The sequence below is a fragment of the Lacerta agilis genome, chromosome 3, assembly GCF_009819535.1.
Source record: "Lacerta agilis isolate rLacAgi1 chromosome 3, rLacAgi1.pri, whole genome shotgun sequence".
Classification (NCBI taxonomy): Eukaryota; Metazoa; Chordata; class Lepidosauria; order Squamata; family Lacertidae; genus Lacerta; species Lacerta agilis.
Window position 1 is genome coordinate 15,638,080 of NC_046314.1, and position 21,344 is coordinate 15,659,423.

A 21,344-nucleotide genomic window follows, 5' to 3' on the forward strand; every position below is an offset into this window, starting at 1 on the left:
CAAATCACCAGCCTTGCATCAATCAAGGGTAATACACTGAGGTAGTTATGCATGACTCTGCTACACGCACAACCTGATTTAGCAGCATAGGCCTGTTGGTGTCACATGCCCACACACACATTTTTAATTGCCTCTGGGTTTTTCTATTGTGCCTTAGATCATTCATTTATTCATTCCTGCAGAATAATTCATTTGCTAACATGCAAAATTTATTCACTAAAAGACTACATTGGCATAGCTCCCTGCCCCCACCCCTCCAGCTTCATTTAGTCTCTTTTTTCAGCGTTCAGCACACAGGTTTATATCTTGTTTTGAGCAGGTTATCTGAGGTTACCGTGTAGACATAGAAGAAGCCTGGATTGCAATGCAGCAGACTCAAAGCTTGGTTACCACGATGCTCTTTAGAAATGGGAGTGGTGAGGGCATCCTGTAACTAAGCCCTTAATTCAGATAAAGTTGCCATATTTCAAAAAGTGAAAATTCAGACACAAAAAAGAGAGTTTTTGAGGAATTTTGTATGGGGTTTGCCAAAATCTACACTACCAACATGGGCTTCCATATGCTGCTTATGAGGTCTGAATACCGGCTAAGTCTGGGAAATTCCAGGTGTATGGGAAATTCCAGATGTATGGCAACCCTAATTCAGATCACATTTAAAGGTGTACTTACCCTAATTCACATTTTTTTTAAAGAATAGTATACAAACCAAAACACAGTTATCCTCCAAAATCCCCGCTTCTCCAAATTTTGCAATGCTAAGCAACGTTTACCAAAAAAAAATGCATATACTAAAATGTGCATATGAATGCATATATCAGTGAAAACAACATATATAAATGCATTGTATTGGGATTGTCCTGCAAAATTGTGCATAAATTCGCTTGATAAAATGCTGATCGCTTTTCTGGAGGGCTTAAAAGAAAATCGTGAGCTGATGCAGAAATGTGGAGAGCTAAGCTGAGGATGGGGGGGCGGGAATCAGAAAGCAAAATTGGCCACATTTACCCTTCGCTAAACCAGTGTTTTTCAACCACTGTTCTGCGGCACACTAGTGTGCTGTGAAATGTTGCCTGGTGTGCCGTGGGAAAAATTGAAAAATTACTTTATATATAGTCAATATAGGCACAGAGTTAAATTTTTTAACATTTTTTAACATTTTCTAATGGTGGTGTGCCTCGTGATTTTTTTCATGAAACAAGTGTGCCTTTGCCCAAAAAAGGTTGAAAAACACTGCGCTAAACGATAATATGTTTAACATCTGAATAATTCAGAGGGAACTTGCTTAATGTGGACAGGAAAGGAATTCCATAAATTGGCGCTGCCACACTAAATGGCCTCCTCCTGGTGGTTGTAGAGTGAACATTGTTTGACACTGTTAGCAGTGCCTTCCATTGACAGGCATAGTGTTCAAGTAGGGTTAAAGGAACAAGACAATATTCTAACACTTCCCAATGACATTTGGCTTTCTAGATTTAATTGTGCATTGCCTTGTTCCCTGAACCCTGCTTGAAATGAAATCAACTGGATATCACTATACGAGGTGACTTGAGACTGAAGCTGACTAAATTGGTGCCTAATATAAAATCTCTCTGCAGCAGGCGTGAAGCACAAGGACCTTATCTGAGCTCAAATTGTATTTTGAATTTGTTAGGTACTGCACCTTTATTTTATAGCATAGCAATTAAAATGATCAAAGTATTACAGAAAAAGCTTTCATTACAATTATTTTATATTTATGCATTTCAGTTCTCTATATTATATGTTTTGAAACTTTATTTGCTATTTTTTCATATCACTTCATATTACAATTTTTTAAACAATTTCTCGGTGATTTCTTTCTCAGTGATTTCTTCCAACTGTCCTTTCTTTTATTTTTTCTTTCATGAATGCCATGTTCTTTGGACTGGACTTAACTGTCAGGGGTCCTTTTCCTTTACATTAAATGGCCTTTTAGGCTTCCTCCATGTGAATAGTAGTTCACTTTTTGAATCATAATAATTTTATGTCACGGGGGGAGGGGAGCATCAGGATTTTAGAGATGCTTAGGTGGGGCATGGCCAAAAAAAGGCTGGGAACCACCGTTGTAACCTCTTCCTAGCTTGTTTGTTTTCCATAGAAATGGATGCTTGTTGTATGGAAGGATATTCAACAAGATGTGTCCAAACCTGTTGCCTGAAGTGACAGAGCCAAGGTATGTGTTTACCACCTCAGTAAGAACCACAACAAGGACCTTCTTCCCCTCAACTGCCTGGTAAGGGTGTTAAGATGAATTAGTGGAACCCAATTAGTTTTGTCATAGCCTGATTCCTGGTTCATGGTAACATGCAAGAGGGGCTTTTCACCAGTATTTTGGAATGCTCTCCCTACTGAACTGAAATGCGCATGTGTGTGTGTGTTTTACATAAAAGTTGTGCACAACAAACACAACATTTTCAACATTTAAAAAAGGTTCTTTTGAACCTTCAGACCTCCTTCCTTCCCTCCATGGGTTCCATTTCTACATTCTATTTCTGCATCTTTTACTGTAATCTATTATATAATCATAGAATCCAACATTCATGTTACTTTACGAGTGTCATTGTATTCCTGCCAATGATTTCAGCTGTTTACAGTGGTCTCTCAAATATATTAGAAAGTTATTCCAGTCTTGTAAGAATACTTGGTCTTTCTGATTTCTGATCTTTCCTGTCAGTCTTGACATTTCTGCATATTCCATCAGTTTGGTCTGCCACCCTAATGAAACACCTTTCAGTATTGGCATTTCACCAGCTCTCGAAGAAAAAAAATCTCCTGTTTTCAGTTGTTATCTTGAGCATTCTAGCTGTGGCGCTGTTTAAACGGGCATGTTTATTACAGTCTTAAACTGAAAACAGAAATGTGGCATTTGGAAAGGGTTGATTCCTAGAGTGGTGGGGTTTTTTGTTTTTTTTGTAGGGTGAAAGTTCATTGAATTGTAGAGTTGAAAGAGAGCCTGAGGGTCTAGCCCAACCTCCCTGCAATGCCAGAATTTCAACTAAAGCATCCATGACAGACATAGCCATCCAGCCTCTGCTTAAAACCCTCCAAGGGAAGAGAGTCCACCACCTTCGCAGGAAGTTTATTCCACTGTGGAGAGGCTCTAACTTTCAGAAAGTTCTTCTGATGTTTAATTGGAATCTCCTTTCTTGTAACTTGAATCCATTGCTTCAGGTCCTATCCTACCCTCCGGAGCAGGAGAAAACATCCTCCCTGTGGCGGCCGTTTGGTGTGGGATCTGAACCCCTGGGACATGTCCTGGACAGAGCACATCATTTTGGGGAGTGATGTAGTTCTTCCTCTCCCATCTTCTCTGTAATCCAACTTCCTACCTATCAGCAGGATTTCTCTTCTCTCTCAATAAGTCTGCTGCAATCATACTTTAAAATCTGGTCACGTAATTACCGGAATGTTAATTTCTTTGGAAGGAATGCAGAAAAACAGAGGCTAGACGGTTGGTGGGGACAGACTATTTCCAGGACATAACTCCAGTGCTTAAAAGCTCATTGGTAACCCTACTCAGCGTTGCCTGCATAGGTTTATTTTTTAATTTACTCTTTATTTTTACATAAACACAGAAAGAGAAATAAACACATCTGTTCTTTTGTTATAATGCAGATATAGAGGCTGTGTGCACTCCACTCATAAGGCATATGCCTTCCCCTACAGAATCCTGGGAACTGTAGTTTACCCCTCACAGAGCTACAATTCCCCGTACCCTTAACAAACTACAGTTCCCAGAAAGACAATTGCAAGCAACAAGATTACACATGCTAATGATCCGCTCTTGCAAACTCCAATGTGGCAGCTTCGCACTTTCAGATATTGGCCTGAACCCTTGAACTGCATGGGTTTCTCCCTCCGGATATTTGCCCAGCAACAGGAGGAACGGCAACAATCCAGATTTTCTTCAGCAAAATGGTTCTGGTGGGCATCCTGCAGCCCAATGGGATCTTCCCAAGAGAAAGGGCTCCCACTGTCCTGCAGATACAGTGGAACCTTGGTTCTCCAATTTAATCCCTTCCAGAAGTCTACTCAACTCCCGAAACGTTCGAAAACCAAGGCACGGCTTCCAATTGGTGCAGGCACCCCAGAAACAATAGCCAACAGCCACATCGGTTGTTTGGCTTCAAAAAAACATTTGACAACTGGAAGACTTACTTCTGGATTTGGGGGAGGGGCGATTAGTTCATCAACTAAGCCATTCAAGAAACCAAGGTTCCACTGTATTAAGGAAGTGGGTCACACACAGCAAGTTGTTGCAGCACAACATTAGATATTTGATCTCGAAACAGTCTGGTTCAGACACTTGAAAATATATTGCCTTGTCTGTACTGTCTGGGTGGTTAAAGAGTCTCTGGAGTAATAGAAAACATAGATGGACTTGAATTCATAACAGAAAAAAAGAACTGTGCCAACTGATTAGTCACACCGAAGTAGCAATCTTTTCTAAGAACTGTGAGCTTTCTTTGTGGCACAAAGCTTATTTGTTTTCTTTTCCCATATTTGTTGTCGTCGTCCCCCCCCCCAATATGAAACTCTGAAACCTTATCAATCTTTTTATGGTTCACTTCCAAACTCATTCCAGCCTTCACATTCTCAACCAAAGTCCACAAGAGAAACATTCTGCAGTTCTTTACCCAAGTTAGGGCAGCCTTGGCATTACAGCATATTACCAGTACAATCATACCTCAGGTTACGCTCATTGCGGGTTGAGCAGTTTCAGGATACGAATGCGCCGAACCCAGAACAGGTTTTGGCGTTAGCACATGCGCAGAAGCGCCAAGTTGCGTCGCGCACATGCGCAGACGCATCGGCGCGGGTTGCGAATGCGCCTCCTGCACGGATCGCATTCGCAACCCAAGCGTCCACTGTCGTTTTTCTTCTGCACTGCAGCATACATGTCTGAAGCCTGGGTGGTCTGATAGCAGTTCTTTTTAAAAAATAATTTTTATTAGATTTTTCATTTTTAACATTTCAAAATAATCATTTTACAAACTTTAAAATATCCAGTGACTTCCCTTCTTCTCCTTCCGTGGTTCATTTTGTACGTCCTCTATTCCTGCATATTTTGCCTTAACCATTCAGATCAGTTTCCACTTTTACAACAATCAATTATTACTTACACTGTTGAATTTATGTTAATGCTGCCAACATTTCCAGCTGAGTACAGTTGCTACCCATATATTCAATGAATATTTTCCATTCCTCTTTAAATATACATTCTTCTTGCTCTCTTATTCTATCTGTTAAACCTGCAAGTTCTACATATTCTAACATCTTAAGTTGCCAATCCTATTTATGAGGGACCTTGCTCACTTTTCATTTTGGGGCTAGAAAAACACGAGCTCCTGTCATTAAATACATAAATAATCTTTTCAGACACCTAGGGATTTCTGTCTGGATTATTCCCAGTAGAAAGGACTCTGGTCTTTGGGGGAAAGTAGTTTTAAACTTTTTTTTAACTCATTACAAATCATTTCCCAATATTCTTGTACCTTTTTACATATACAGGACTGATAGCAATTCTACCCATATCTGAAGAGTTTGAACAAAATAAAATAAAAAATTCTTTCCAGTAGCACCTTAGAGACCAACTAAGTTTGTTCTTGGTATGAGCTTTCGTGTGCATGCACACTTCTTCAGATTTCGTGTGCATGCACACTTCTTCAGATTTCGTGTGCATGCACACGAAAGCTCATACCAAGAACAAACTTAGTTGGTCTGTAGGGTGCTACTGGAAAGAATTTTTTATTTTATTTTGTTTTGACTATGGCAGACCAACATGGCTACCCACCTGTAACTGGAGAGTTTGAATCTCACTGTTTGGGAGATGCAGGAGACTGTCCCCTTCAAATATGACACACTCCCAATGAAGAGGGTGAACAGGTCTCCCATCCACTCATTGCCACTATATTTCTAAGGGGTTTCTTTTTATTCCACTGGAAACTAGAAACAAGTTCATTTTAAATAATAATAATAATAATAATAATAATAATAATAATAATAATCCCTGTAACAAAGGGTATATAAAGAAGTAAATTGTGCATCTCTGATACTGTGGATGTAATACACATCTGTTTCTGTGCAATACCATAAATCCATTAACCTTGAAGTTATTTTCATCTGTCTTCACAAAGATAAGGCACCACAAAATAAACAGCATTTCCCCCCACCCCCACCCCGTGCTCAAAACCTTTGCTCTATACTACCAGGATTCCTTGCCCTTGAAGTAAATGCAAAAGAGGCACAGAAGCTTCTTCCTGTCTAGAACTTTGGGTGTAATAATAATAATAATAATAATAATAATAATAATAATAATGGAGGCTGGCTGTGCTCAGGACACTCCGTCCCCCAGGGAACAGCTCCTAAGGACGTTTGTCACTCATGTCTTAATATATGCCCATGCCATCCTGCCGTATCTGTTTATAAATAAAAAGTTGAAATTTGAATTTGAAATTTGAATTTGAAATTTGAAATACTTTATTGCCACTTGTACAACTTGTATAGAGTGAGATTACATGAGCATCCCGCACACCCACCTAACCCAAAAGCCAGTTGCCCTGCTGTTATCTTTTCATTCAGTAGCCTAACAGCCCATGGGTAGAAGCTGTTCTTTACCCTGTTGGTGCAACTAATTGTGCTTCTATATCTTCTGCCCGGTGGCAGGAGATCAAGAAAGTGCCGGCCAGGATGTGAATCATCCCTGATGATTTCCCTCCACTTTCCTGAGGCAACGGTCTTCTGCAATGTCATTCAGCGGATTCACGGGACAGCCCATAATATGTTGTGCCATATTTATCACCTTTTATAGGCACTTCCTATCCATGGCTGTCAAACCGGTGTACCACACCGTGATGCAGTATGAAAGGACACTTTCTGTTGTGGACCAGTAGAAGAAGATCATCAAATGCTGGTTGACATTGTTCTTTTGCAATACTCCGAGGAAGTGGAGTCTCTGTTGGGCTTTCTTAACCACCTGGGTTGTATTGATTTTCCAAGTAAGGTCTTCACTGAGATAAACTCCTAGGAATTTAAAGGAAGAGACTCTCCTCCACACAGCCCTCCCCGATGTACAGCAGGGCTAGTTCTCCTCTCTTCCTCCGAAAATCCAACCCCATCTCCTTTGTCTTGCTGATATTAAGGTGCAAGTTGTTCCTTAGGCATCATGTAGATATTTTTTGGACCTCCCCTCTATACGCTGATTCGTCTCCACCTTTTATTAAAACCAAGGTAACCAGAAATGGAAGGGGTTTAAAGGAAGGAAACAAAAGTACTCCGACCAAACCACAGAAAGGAAAGGGATTGTGGAGGGAAGAAGGCTGTTTTGGGTTTCTGTTGGGCAAAGGGACACTGCTGACTTCAGCCAAGGGGTCGACAGAGTTGGTTTAGCCCAAAATCCTTCCTGTGTGGATCTCCATGTGGAGGTTGTTCCATAGCATAATCTCACTGCGGTCCATAACATCACCCTTGGAATGCAACCAAATGAAATCAGTAGGATGATGACATCTTCCTTTCCAATATGTTTGATTAGCTGCTGTTTCTGGGAGAATATTCCCATGGCGGTGACCCTCCTTCAACAAAGATTTATAGGTGTTAGGTAAGCAAACTTTCCTGTCGTGTTACGTCTGTCTAATTCTTTATCCCCACCCCATTAATATGTATGCAGCAATGACTGACTTTGCTTCTTTCTTCTCGAGGCCGTCCTTTAGCTTATTTCCTCAGAACTGAGACAGTAAACAGAATGCTGCAGTGCAGCAAACCAAGTGTACTGAAAAGAGTCACAGAGCAGGGCAGACAGTACAATCAGGGAAACTTCACTTTATTTGCTTTCGAGCAAAAAAAAAACAAAAAAAAAACTTAAGAGAAATCAAATTGTCCCAGTGTGTTCACCCCCAAATGCAAACACCACCTTTGTTTTCTGCACAGAGTAGCCTCTCATAGGGCTATATGTTACAGACACCTTTCAAAATGTCCCCATTTTCTTAGGTGAAAAATGTGCAGTGTTTCTTCCTTTGCAAGGAAGAAGTAAAAGTTGGATAGGCAGCAGCCCACTCTGTTCATTCTCTGAGGACTCTATGATGGGAGTTTCCTCTTATTGTGTTGGCTTCAAATGCATTCCCCCCCCCCCTATTTTGATGGAACCCCCCAAGCCATCTGGTGAACGCTATCTCATCGGACAAAGCACATTCAGGGATGCATTCTCGGGAAGATTCAATAAGAGTCTGCGAGCGTTTCCTAAAATAGCAGAGGAGCTGGAGGAACGGAGGGCAGACAGAATGAAATCAGTCCCAAGGGAGATGTTGTAAACATAAAGGACTCTTCCTTGGATGTACAATTCGGAACGGGCAACCGAGAGCACAGGGGAGAACATGCATCCAAAGTATAGCCTGGGGAACTGAAGTCTGTAGGTCATTTCATAATACTTGGGCTCAGTCATAGGCAGGAAGGAGGTGCCAGTACTCATATAACGTGACAGGAGTGCCATTGGACACCAGCACAAAATGGCTACAAGAGGGAGTCATGATGTCAACACAAAATTAGAAAGCATACACTCATCGCTGCTTCTCCCCTCCCTCCTGGCAGCTTCATGCTAACCGTGAGAAGCCAGCTTGTCCTGATGATGGAGAACACACTATTGATTTCCCCCCCCCCATATAAAATGATACTGTTGTTGTGTAATAGCAAGGGTCATTCCCGCATTCCATAATAAAATATATACAAAGTGGCTCTCCGATTTCTCTCTCACACTCATCATATACATACAGACTACAGCATAAGGTTGCCATATTTTGAAGAGTAAAAAAGGCGACACATTTGCCGACTTCTAACTATGGAGGATCGCTATGGCGACTCTCAATTTACATTCCCATGAAAAAGAGGACCTGTCCTGGGAAAAGAGGACATATGGCAACCTTGCACACACCATCCCCATATAGAGAGCCACACACAACTTCTCTCCCTCTGCCTATGGGCATTTCTCTCTCTCACACACATACATGCACACTGAAATACACCCCTCTCATTTCTCTGTCACTCACATAAACACCCAGAGGCCACAATCCCCCTGTTTCTATCTCTCTCTACCACAGAGGTTGCACATCGCCCCCTCCTTCACAGACTATGCACATAGACCTATACATACATTCTCCCTCTTGTAAACATGCCCAATCGCAGTCAGGTAAGACAGCTCTCCATCACTCTCTGCAGAAAAGTAGCTTTCTGTGGTGCGTTTGCGCATTCAAACGCATGGCAGAGTGAGCAGAGCACACACACACACAGAAAATCAAGCAAGCCCCTCCCCTCATTGGAGGTTTTTAAGCAGAAGTTGGATGGTCATCTGTCATGGATGCTTTAGCTGAAATTCCTGCATGGGAGGGGGTTGGACTAGATGGCCCTTTGGTCCCTTCCAACTCTATGATTCTACGATTGGCCACCAAAGTTGGTATAATGAACCACAATTGGCCACCAAAGTTAGTAATCTACATGTGAATTGTGGCAGCTCAAAACACACTTTGGGTGCCCACCCCCCAGCCTGAGAAAGCTTCAGGAATGTGAATAATTGTTCATTAAAACGTTTCTTTCCGAGCTGGGTGTGTGTGTAAAAGGATTGGAGAGTAAGAGAATAAAGGTCAAGCAAATTGCAGTGTTAAACTGGCGATTAGCAGCAGCAGAACTGCAAATAGGAAAATCCATTGTATAAGGAGTTCTCACACTACAGCCTGGAGAATCCAAGTGAACGACGCCATTTTGCAAAATGCAAGAGTGGTCCAATTTGATAGGCGTTTTGTGAGCTGGGTACTGAAATGAAACCAGTTCACATCAGGACATTGTGAGAAAAGGAAAATGTCTAAATGAACGCGAGCTCCTTCACTACATCACACACTGTGTTAGAACAAACCAGTCATACTATTAAAAAGTTGAACAGGAAACCCGATTTCCAGGCAACCAAGTTAAAGGAAGAGAGATACTTGGGTATAATTTAGCCTGTTTCAAAAGTGACGCTGACAACCTTCGATGTCAAAACAAAATAAAATTTTAAATTTTAAAAAAATCCTTCCAGTAGCACCTTAGAGACCAACTAAGTTTGTTCTTGGTATGAGCTGTACGTGTGCATTTTTTTAATTTTTAATTTTATTTTGTTTTGATTATGGCAGACCAACACGGCTACCTACCTGTAACCTTCGATGTAGCATTTTACTCTGGCTTAACTTTTCCTGAATTGTACTATATATGGTACTGCATACTCCCCTGGAGCAAGATAGATAATATGCAGAAGATGAAAAATAAAGTAGGGGTCATCTGTGATGTGCATAATTTTTGCATAGTGCCTGAGGTTATGTGGAGGAAGAATTTTTCCTCTCATACAGATGATATCGTCAAAACTGGGCCAAGTCGGTTTTATAAGGTATTGACAGATCACATCCACTTCCTCATTGACAGGTCATGAACGTCAGTGGGGAAAAGGTTGTTCCAGTAGCTGTTCGGCCATTTGCATTTGGATGCTTAAACATTGGCTTTCTATATTTTATTCCCTTGCACAATTAAACTTGCCTGAAAGGTTCATCAAGCGGACTCACATTAATATTGTGTGTCTCTCCCCAAATCCAAAAATCACTGGATTTGTGTCAGAGGCTTTCCACATCAAGGGGACATGTTTCCTTTCCTCGTTGACCTTGCTTTGGAGTCATTAGCGTGTGCAATCAGGGCTAACGAGACAACTGATTCAAGGATAGAGGATAATAAATATACGGGTGATGTTTTGCAGAGATGGCATGATGCCTATTCTTGCCTCATCCTCTGTAATCTACATGTGAATTGTGGCAGCTCAAAACACACTTTGGATGCTACACTGGTTACCCAACTCACTGAGGTAGAAGAGAATTAGAGTTAGCTGTCTTGGGAACTCAGTTGAAGCCAGGCTTCTCCAACCTGGTGCCCTCCAGATGTGGTGGGATTACAGCTCCTGTCAGCATGGCCAATGTTCAGGGACAGAGAGCGTTGTAGTTCAAAACAACTGAAGTATGTCAGGTTAGAGAAGTCTGGGCCAAATGCTCTCCGGGACCTTTTATTTATTTATTTTGAAATAATATTTATTTGCTTTTACAGATATAAATTTATAACAATACCAAATACATATCCGTGTATAGAGAATACTCTGAATCTCGAGACTCCCCCCCATCCCCTCCATGAGCCCTATTGTCAACATTTTCAACTGCATATTATTCCATACTTTACGTTTTATATCCATCCATATTATCCATAATATTTTTTTACATTACAAGTGAAATTAAAATCCTGCTAATGTTTTTCCTCTGCTTACGGTGGTCTCCTAAGTAAATGATAAAGTTTTTGTCCTCATGGTTCCTGAGCTTTCCAGTCAGCTTTGCCATTTTGGCATAGTCCTTCAGCTTAGTTTGCCATTCCTCTCTGGTAGGGTCCCCAAAACCTTTTAGATAGCTCAAAGATAAATTTAAGTATTTAGACATTTGGATCCTAAAACAAATTAACAAAAATTGATCAGGTTAGTACAGACATGCAGTTATCCAGTATAACCTTGGATCTGAAATGCTGGCAAGCATTTTCTTATTGGTAGGACTTAATGCTGTTGTTTTTTTTTAATGTATTCTGTTTGTTTCTTAAAACTCAGGATGCAATTGTTTAACAGTGCAGTCCTATACATTAAGTTCAATGGGACTTACTCCCAGGTAAGATAAAATGGGACCCTTATTCAACTGTTTTTTGTTAAATAAATTCCGTGCTTCGCAATAAACTACGAGGTGACAAATGGCCAGAAATCTCAATTTCAAAACTAGAGCTGTCAGATGGATGGAAATGTTTCTGCTCTCCTGAACTTGCCGATTACCAGACAGTCCTTTTACTTGCACAAGCTTTTGGGTGACAGTTCTACGACTCTTCTAAGCAAGTGAGATGGATGAGTTCTCAAATGACCTATCCATGACTACTGCAGAGCTGCTTCTTCTTCTTCTTCTTCTTCTTCTTCTTCTTCTTCTTCTTCTTCTTCTTCTTCTTCTTCTTCTCCTCCTCCTCCTCCTCCTCCTCCTCCTCCTCCTCCTCCTCTTCTTTGTCTTCTTCTTCCTCTTCTGTGATCACTCGTAGCCGGGTAAGATTGTCTCCATGATCACAGTCTTATTGATGTTTCCGTAAGTGACTGTGGAGGCCAATTTTGGATCCACATGTCCTTCCACAGTGGGGACATAGGTTTCCCAGCAAGAGTTGATCGCAGTGAGGGTTTGCCAAAAAAATACCTTCCTCTTAGCTTGTTTCTCCCTTTCATCCTAAGTCTGTGCTTCTTCATTTTTTTCTTTTATTTTTTAATAATAAACTTTATTATTTTAAAAAACACTCTGACATCTAACAAGCACCACAGCATTGAGAATTAAATACAATGAGACATAACAAAAAAGGAGAAGAAGGAAAGAAAGAAAGAAGGAAAGAAAGAAAGAAAGAAAAAGGTGGTAAAGAAAAAGAAATAAAGATATTTACAATATTACTAAGAAAATAATCCAATACAAACATCAAAAACAAAATTTGTAACATAATTTCCACAAATTAAAACATTCTGATGTTAAATAAAAAAGACTTCCAATTAAACTCGCTGTTTCTGCTATTCTTTGTCAATGTTTATCGCACAATTATAAGTTTTTCTTTTTATTCCTTTTTATCTCTTTATTAACTCTTACTTAGTTTATCATCTGGTTCAGTCTATTTCTGCTATGAGGAAACTTCCTATACCATTAGAGTATCTTCAGCTAGCAATAAATACGGGAAGGGTAAGAGAGCAGTCAAAGCAAAAAGTCCACATTGAATGGAAGTTATTTAAGGAATACATGGAGAAGTCTGTGCTTCTTCAAAGTCCATGGTATAGAAGCTATTCTCCAAGATTTGGTACAAGATTTGTACCTAAGATTAAAAGAACAAAGTTACCTTGTGTGTCCCGTATTGGCCTTTCAAACGTTAATTAATGATTATAATAATTCAAAGTGCTGGAAATGCACTGAAAGGGAAGTTTATTTCACTCTTCTGTTACGATCTTGCAGAGTCCTGGGAAATTTGGGTTTATAAGGGCCTATGCAAATTCCACTTACAATTTGCTCTTCTCATCCCTTGGAAATCAACTTTGTCTTGCCCATATTCTAAGGCTGTGAGCTTTTGTTTTATACCCGGTACGCTGCATTTATTCCTAGACATCAGGTACTACAACTTTGGAAAGCCACAGGCCAGCCAGAATTCCAGATCTAGGGGGTGGAAACTGTAAATTCAGCTTCTCTCTAAGAAGCAAATTGCTTTTCTAAAAAATGGGACAAGTGTTACAGACTTTTTTTTTAAGGGCATCCTGTTTGTGTTCTAATGTTGTTTTTGATGATGGTAACCCACATTTTCACTTCAGTTCCTGTGACTTTGTCTTTGGGGACCCTGTCCTCTGTTTTCGGGGATACTTGCTAAGCCACAGGAGATTTTCACCTTCTATTTTGGGAGCCCCTGCCCTTACCTTTGCATGTGTTAATGTGTGTGTAGATGTCTGCCCTCCGCCCTTTTATGTGTATGTATCCCCCCCCCCTGCTTTTTAATGGTATCAAAAACCTTTTCCTTAAGTGTAAAAAAAAACCAGAAAGAAAGCCTTATATTAATAGTAAGATCGCCCTCTGCAAAAGAATTTTCACATTCCCAGGGATATTGATTCAATCTGATCTAGATTTATTTAGAAGACAGGTAGCAGATATTCATATGCCAAAAAAATATAATCTAGAAGAAGAGCAGAGTGCATGTTTGGACTACAGAATGGCTGTGGTTCAACCAGTCACACAAGTTAGCAACAACATAGGCATGTGTGTGCATTTTTTCTATATGACACTTTCAGCCATTGTCATATTTTGCCACTAAGATTTGAGTAAGATTTAATAATAATAATAATAATAATAATAATAATAATAATAATAATATGCCGGGGATGGGGGGAGGTGATGCAGAACTTCACGCCACCAAAAGAGTTGTTTGGGGAGTAACTGAAAGAGAGGTAAGTTAGAATACACTGTGCACATGGATCGTGGCCTCTGCATGCACCCTGCTATAGCACGGTAATTGATTTTTCCTTTTTGAAGAATACTTACGAAAATTGCTGCAGAGCACTTAGAGAGAGGATTAACATTTTTCCAGGTGGGTACAATTGGCAAGGTGACATTTCAGATAATGGCTTTTTAACCCTGTGGTGCTGCAGCCAAAATTGACTTCTGCCATTTCACCCTGCGCCCCCTGGGATTTGCTCTGAAATTCAAGCACACTGACATGGTCTTTGCTCCTTGAAAAGCTGAAAGAACGAGAGATTGAATTAAGCTTGTAGATGCCTGCAAACACTACTGCCTGAAAAATATGGAAGAACAAAAGCCTTCTTATAGACCCTATGCAGCCATCAGGAGGGGTTTTGTTTTGTTTTAATCTTAAATGTGGCCTGGGGGGCATTTCCAGCGGGGCTGTTACAGTCACACAAATGCTCCAGATTTAGACATCAAAACCCATTCTGCTGGAATCAATAGACGAGATATTTGAAGATTAAACATGGTAAAGGAGGGGCCCCAGTGAAAACAGCTGCAAATGTGCCACAGTTAGGCTTCAGAAAAACCTCTTAATGACTCAAATAAGTTAATTTTTTGAAGTTTGTGCGTGGAGACAGGGAGAGAGGAGTATCCACAGATGGGGAAGTCTACATGAGCCGGACCTGATCTATGATAAAATGACTCACGGCTGTGGATAGAGAGAACTATTTCCCTTCTTCTTCCATAATCCTAGAATTTGGAAATAGGTCCGTGAAACAGATTGGCAGCACCTCGCTTGATTCGACCCAAAAGGACACACACACAATTAATTTGTAGCATTGGCTGCCACAAGAGGCAACGATGCCACTGGCTTAGATGGTTTCAGATGGGGATTAGATAACGGCGTGGAGGACAAATGGTTATTCAGAGGCCGTTGCTAAGTGGAACCTCTGTGTTAGGAGGCAGAGTGACACTGCATATCACTTGTCAGAGAGAAACGGCGCAGGGTGGTGCCTTCATGACCTACCCAAGAGCTCAGCCAAAACATCTGATTGGATACTGGGGGGGGGGGAAGGGTGATAGACTAGGGTGGTGGACCTTTGTCTGACCCAACAGGGCTCTTCCTTTATTCTTAAAAAGTATCAATCCAGCATTCGCATGAAGAAGCAGGACTCATTAGGGCTGGGCAATATTTTGATATATCATCCAAAACCGGTTTAAAGTCCATATTGTGATGTCGGTTTCATAATTTTTGGCCTGGCAATACATTGCAAATCATGATGTGTGTGCGTGCTATGCAAAAATCATGATGCCGGGGAAATGGAGAGGCCAGCCAATGCCTCTACCTAGCCCCATCCTTATTTCAGACATCGTGATATATCGGTATATTGTGATGTTTAGCTGGTGATATATCACAATGTTGAAAACAAGATATCACCCAGCCCTAGGGCTCATAGCCCAGGTCTATCACATCACCTGATGTATCACAAACAGGCTTGCACTGCCTTTTAAACAGGATCCTATAATACACAAGAGATCTTTCCCAATCTGCATCTCTACTGGAATTGTTTTTAAGATGTTATTATTGTTCCACTGTTTATGTATTTACCAACCTGGACTCCTCTGGGAGGAAGGGTGGGATATAAATTTAATCTCACTGTAAACAATTGGTAAGGTAAAGGTAAATGGATTCCTGACCATTAGGTCCAGTGGCGGACGACTCTGGGGTTGTGGCACTCATCTCGCTTTACTGGCCAAGGGAGCCGGTGTACAGCTTCTGGGTCATGTGGCCAGCTTCTGACGAACCAGAGCAGCACACGGAAACGCTGTTTACCTTCCCACTGGAGTGGTACCTATTTATCTACTTGCACTTTTTGGCGTGCTTTCGAACTGCTAGGTTGGCAGGAGCAGGGACCGAGCAATGGGAGCTCATGCTGTTATGGGGATTCAAACCGCTGACTGATCGGCAAGTCCTAGGCTCTGTGGTTTAACCCACAGTGGTACAAGTGGTACAGTGACAATAAAATAAAGTATTTCTATTTTCTATTCTAAAATAAAAAATTGCCCACGAAACCATCTATAACAAGGGCCCACCACCAGATCCTGCCTTTTGGAAAAGCACTTCAGTTCCAAGGGATCACCTGATTTCCAGAAGTGGATTCTGGGGGTGTTCAAAGGACACGCGCACTTTCCACACTAAGAACCAGCAAAACGCAGCTGGGATTTGTGAGGCCTTGTTCATTCAAAGAAAAAGGGCAGGGCTTTCCATTGTCCAGGTGGCTTCGCTGCATATAAACAGGTGGGAAGTCTGCATGCTTCACCTACATAAGAGTTGCTTGATTTATCTGTAGTGTACAGTAATCTTCAGTGTTGTGTTAGGGCTAAATCTAACTGTGCTTAATAACATATTCCATCATAAAGATTAATAAAGGCAACACTGGAAAAGAGGGCATACTACATTAACCTCAGATGCACTGCTTTGGAGAGACTAAATTGTATTCGTTTATCTAACAGAGCTTTTTTCAGGCATCATACCAGCAGAATAGCTTTCCTTTATTTCTTAATATTTGTGTCTTCAGTATCTACCTTCATTTTGCTATCTGTGTGCACATTTGTATTTAAGGATTGGGTGGAATGCATTGCCTTAATTCAATGCTATACATAAAATGTTGATGATCTTTTGGTCGTCAGCCTGGGCCAAATGGCACAAGTTGTTTTGGAAGAAAGTGGGGGAGTTGTAAGGCCCCAATCAGCTAAAATTGTCCCCTGCTTAACTGCAGGGGCGATGTTTTCAGGAAATAGCACATTTGCGGGCAAAAAAGGCAATTGGTCGGGTTAAATGTGCTCCCCACAGGCACCATCAGCATCAGACAGCTGGGTCTGGGAGTCAGTAGTTAAATTTCCCACAATGCCGCTGGAGCGCTTTTTATGGCAAACAGCAACTTCACAGGCAAAGAGTCACACAATATATCAACTAGTAGATCAATTTGCACAGAAGTTTTTGATCCTAGATGGCTGCCGCACCAACTGGCTGTCCACTACCCCAGCTCAAGACCCGGAACAGGAATAGCCCGGGCGCAATGGACGGTCGGCAAACTCAATTGAGAAAATGGAGAAACGCGCCTCGGAAGCCGTTCGACTTCCGAGGCACGTTCGAAATCCCAGTAATGTCCGGGGAAATCCGGACGTATGGTGGCCCCTATCCTCCTGCTACAACACAGGCCACCCATTGAAAAAACACAGTCAACGAAACTAATACAGGATAAGGAACCATTAAACAAGAGTCAACCAACAGTTTGAGAAAATAGCTGTGACTCAGCACATCACAATAAGTTCTCATGTGACTCAGCACATCACAATAAGTTGCGGCTTTACCAAAACTGAGTTTAAGGTTTGATCATACACACACACCCACACCGCCACCCTCTTTTCTCATCTTTAGAAGGTTATTCAATTTACATATAGATGAGTTTTAAGCCATTAGCAGGACTTTTTGTATCATGCAAACATCATTTAAAATGCTAATCTTTGGGAAAGTGGCAGAGAAGCACACCATTTTAGATCTCTCTCTGATGGTAGGTATGTCACGTAGAAGCAAAATACTTTGTGAGTGCTTGCTTTTAAATGATTTTAAGGAAGGAAAGTTGTAAGGTATCTGGAGGAACATATGCACAGCAAACAATGAAACATTTCCACTTGTGTTTATTGTGGGTGAAACTTACAACAAGCCAAAGCCTGTGACACTTTTTTTTTGTACCATATTTTCCGGTGTATAAGACGACTGAGCGTATAAGACAACCCCCAACTTTTGCAGTTAAAATATAGAGTCTGAGATATACTCGACCACAGATTCTCCACCCAGCGTATAAGACGACCCCCGACTTTTGAGAAGATTTTCTTGGATTAAAAAGTAGTCTTATACGACAGAATATACAGTATTTCAGTGCTCAATTGTGTTTTGTTTTAATTGAGATTTTAGATCTTGTGCTTTACATTATGGAAACTATAAGCTGCTTTGAATATTGTCTGTGTCATCAAATTAAAATGACTGGGTGACTTTGGAAGCTACTTAAGTCTTCCGGGTAGGATGGGATGAAATTCCCTGTGGATTAATAATAAAGTAGATCAAGTGTATGCATAATTGTAAGCTGCTCCAGGGCTTTGACTGGGATGCAGGGTAGACATCCCAGTACAAAGTAAATAAACAAACCTGCTCTCCATCCCAAATGTGCAAAACTCCCGGGGAAGAATGGGTGACGGCCCACATTTGTGAATTTCAAGGTGTCACCTCTTTCCTTTCTTGCACTTAAAACATTCACTCACAGCTTCTTCTCGCTCCTCAACTCAATATCTTTTCTCCACTCAACTCAGTTGCCCACATTCTGGGTAAATCCAGTTCACTTCAGTCTGGCCACAGGACTGAAACTGCCTTCTGTCTGAGTTTATAATGAGAAGTTGCTACAGGGTGACACAATTGTCTTTTTTCCTCCTTGTAGGCTCTCCTTGATTAATAATAATAATAATAATAATAATAATAATAATAATAATAATAATATATTTGTACCCCGCCCATCTGGCTGAGTTTCCCCAGCCACTCTGGGTGGCTCCCGATCGAGTGTTAAAACAATACAGCATTAAATATTAAAAACTTCCCTAAACAGGGCTGCCTTCAGATGTCTCTTAAAAATAGGATAGCTGCTTATTTCCTTGACATCTGATGGAAGGGCGTTCCACAGGGTGGGCACCACTACCAAGAAATCCCTCTGTCTGGTTCCCTGTAATCTCACTTCTCGCAGTGAGGGAACCGCCAGAAGGCCCTCGGCGCTGGATCTCAGTGTCCGGGCTGAACGATGGGGGTGGAGACGCTCCTTCAGGTATACAGGACTGAGGCCATTTAGGGCTTTAAAGGTCAACACCAACATTTTGAATTGTGCTTGGAAACGTACTGGGAGTCAATGTAGATCTCTCAGGACCGGTGTTATGTGGTTCCTGTGGCCACTCCCAGTCACCAGTCTAGCTGCCGCATTCTGGATTAATTGCAGTTTCCAGGTCACCTTCAAAGGTAGAGTGCATTGCAGTACTCCAAGCGGGAGATAACTAGAGCATGCACCACTCTGGTGAGACATTCTGCTGGCAGGTAGGGTCTCAGCCTGCATACCAGATGGAGCTGGTAGACAGCTGCCCTGGACACAGAATTAACCTGTGCCTCCATGGACAGCTGTGAGTCCAAAATGACTCCCAGGTTGGGCTCCTGGTCCTTCAGGGGCACAGCTACCCCATTCAGGACCAGGGAGTCCCCCACACCCACCCGCCCCCTGTCCCCCCAAAACAGTACTTCTGTCTTGTCAGGATTCAACCTCAATCTGTTAGCCGCCATCCATCCTCCAACCACCTCCAGGCACTCACACAGAACACTCACCGCCTTCACTGGTTCTGATTTAAAAGAGCAGTAGAGCTGGGTGTCATCTGCATACTGAAAGAAATCTTTATAAGAAATATTATAAAGAGCAGAAATCTTTGGACATAGATTTCTCTCTCCTACAAAGACTTCCACAATGACTTATTCCTGGGTAGAATTAAAGGGGGGAATTCTCATTGCCTTTGGTAGCTATGAATCAAATATCAGGGTCCCAATTCATCAGGATAGCGCAGAGAACAAGCATGATGAATTGTGAGCTAATTACACGAGAAATCTTGATTTACACTGTAAAATGTCAATTTGTTATTTTGAGACCATAATTCACTGAACATGTCTAACAAATCCTATTTCCTGAAGAGTCTGGTTTAATGGTATCTAGGAAACAGTTGCTTTTAGATGCAAATCATTTGCAAATCGCCTCTTTTCAATTCTCCGGATGGGACTTTTCATATTCAAATCTGATTAACCTAGGTGTTATCAGTCCCATTCCAAAAGCTGAAATGCCACAAGGTTTAATTACAATTTTCATCCCAACAAAAATTAATATATGGTGAATTACAGTTCAGTGACAAAATGTTTTGCTCACAAAATTTCAACGGCTCTCTGATTATCACACAGAGAAAATGTGTGTGCACAGAGGCAACAATCTACGAACCATTTTCAGTAGCCTACCACTAACTGAACTGGTCTATAGCCTAGTCCTAATCATATTTGCGTATACCACTGATCTCAATGGATTTCTGGGATAGCTCAGTTCATAGAGGCTGATACTCATTATCTCAGGGTCATGAGTTTGAGCCCCACATTGGGCAGAAGATTCCCGCATTGCAGAGGGTTGGACTAGTGCAGTGTTTCCCAACCTTGGGTCTCCAGCTGTTTTTGAACTACAACTCCCATCATCCCTAGCAAGACCAGCGGTCAGGGATGATGGGAATTGGAGTCTGAAAAGAGCTGGAGACCCAGGGTTGGGAAACACGGGACCAGATGACCCTCGTGGTCCCTTCCAACTTTACAGTTCTATGATTCTAGTACAGTCGTACCTTGGATCCCGAACACCTTGCAAGTCCAACGTTTTGGCTCCCAAACACCGCAAACACATGTCCTGCCCCCAGCTGCAGGACATGTCCTCGCACCAGGCACCCGAGTGGCTAGCTACACCGCTGTCCGTGCCCACCTAAAGGGCTCCGCCTTAGGGTTGGGGGACCCTCCAGAACATTATGGGATAGGGGAGTGGAACTGCAGTGACAAGGAAGGATTGCCCCCCCCTCCGCCCTTCGCCATGAGAGCACAACTCTTTTCCATTCATCAAAGCACTGGGAGCAAGAACTGCGCATTTTCAAAAGCAACCAGGGTGGGAGGCAGATGTTATGTGTAACATTTCAGCACCTGCATTTTACATTAGCCAAAGGGACATGCTTTCATCGTGTCGGAAAGGTGAGATATGCAACAGGGAACCTCCTTTGGGAATTCTATAGGTCTCACCTGACCTTTGTAACATGATAACATTTTGGTCTTTTTTTAAAAAAACAAAATGGTTTTGCACTATTCCCCCCCCCCGCCCCCTTCCCCCCAAAAAAACCTGCCCTGTGCAATGTGGACTTTTGTAGAATCCATAATGGAAACATACACAGTTTCTCTTCATGCACCAGGCTGTTTGTTCCTCTCTCCCCTCGCTGTGTGTGTGTGTTTGTGTTTATATGTTTTCTAGCACTAATAAGCCGGGAATTTGTGTCTCCTGTTCTTTGAATGTGTTCTCTTCAAAGACTGCTACAAACTCTAGGATATCTGTGCAGTGCCGACATCTTTTTTTTTTTTAAGCTGGGGGAACCACACCTTGCAGCTATGTAATATTTTCA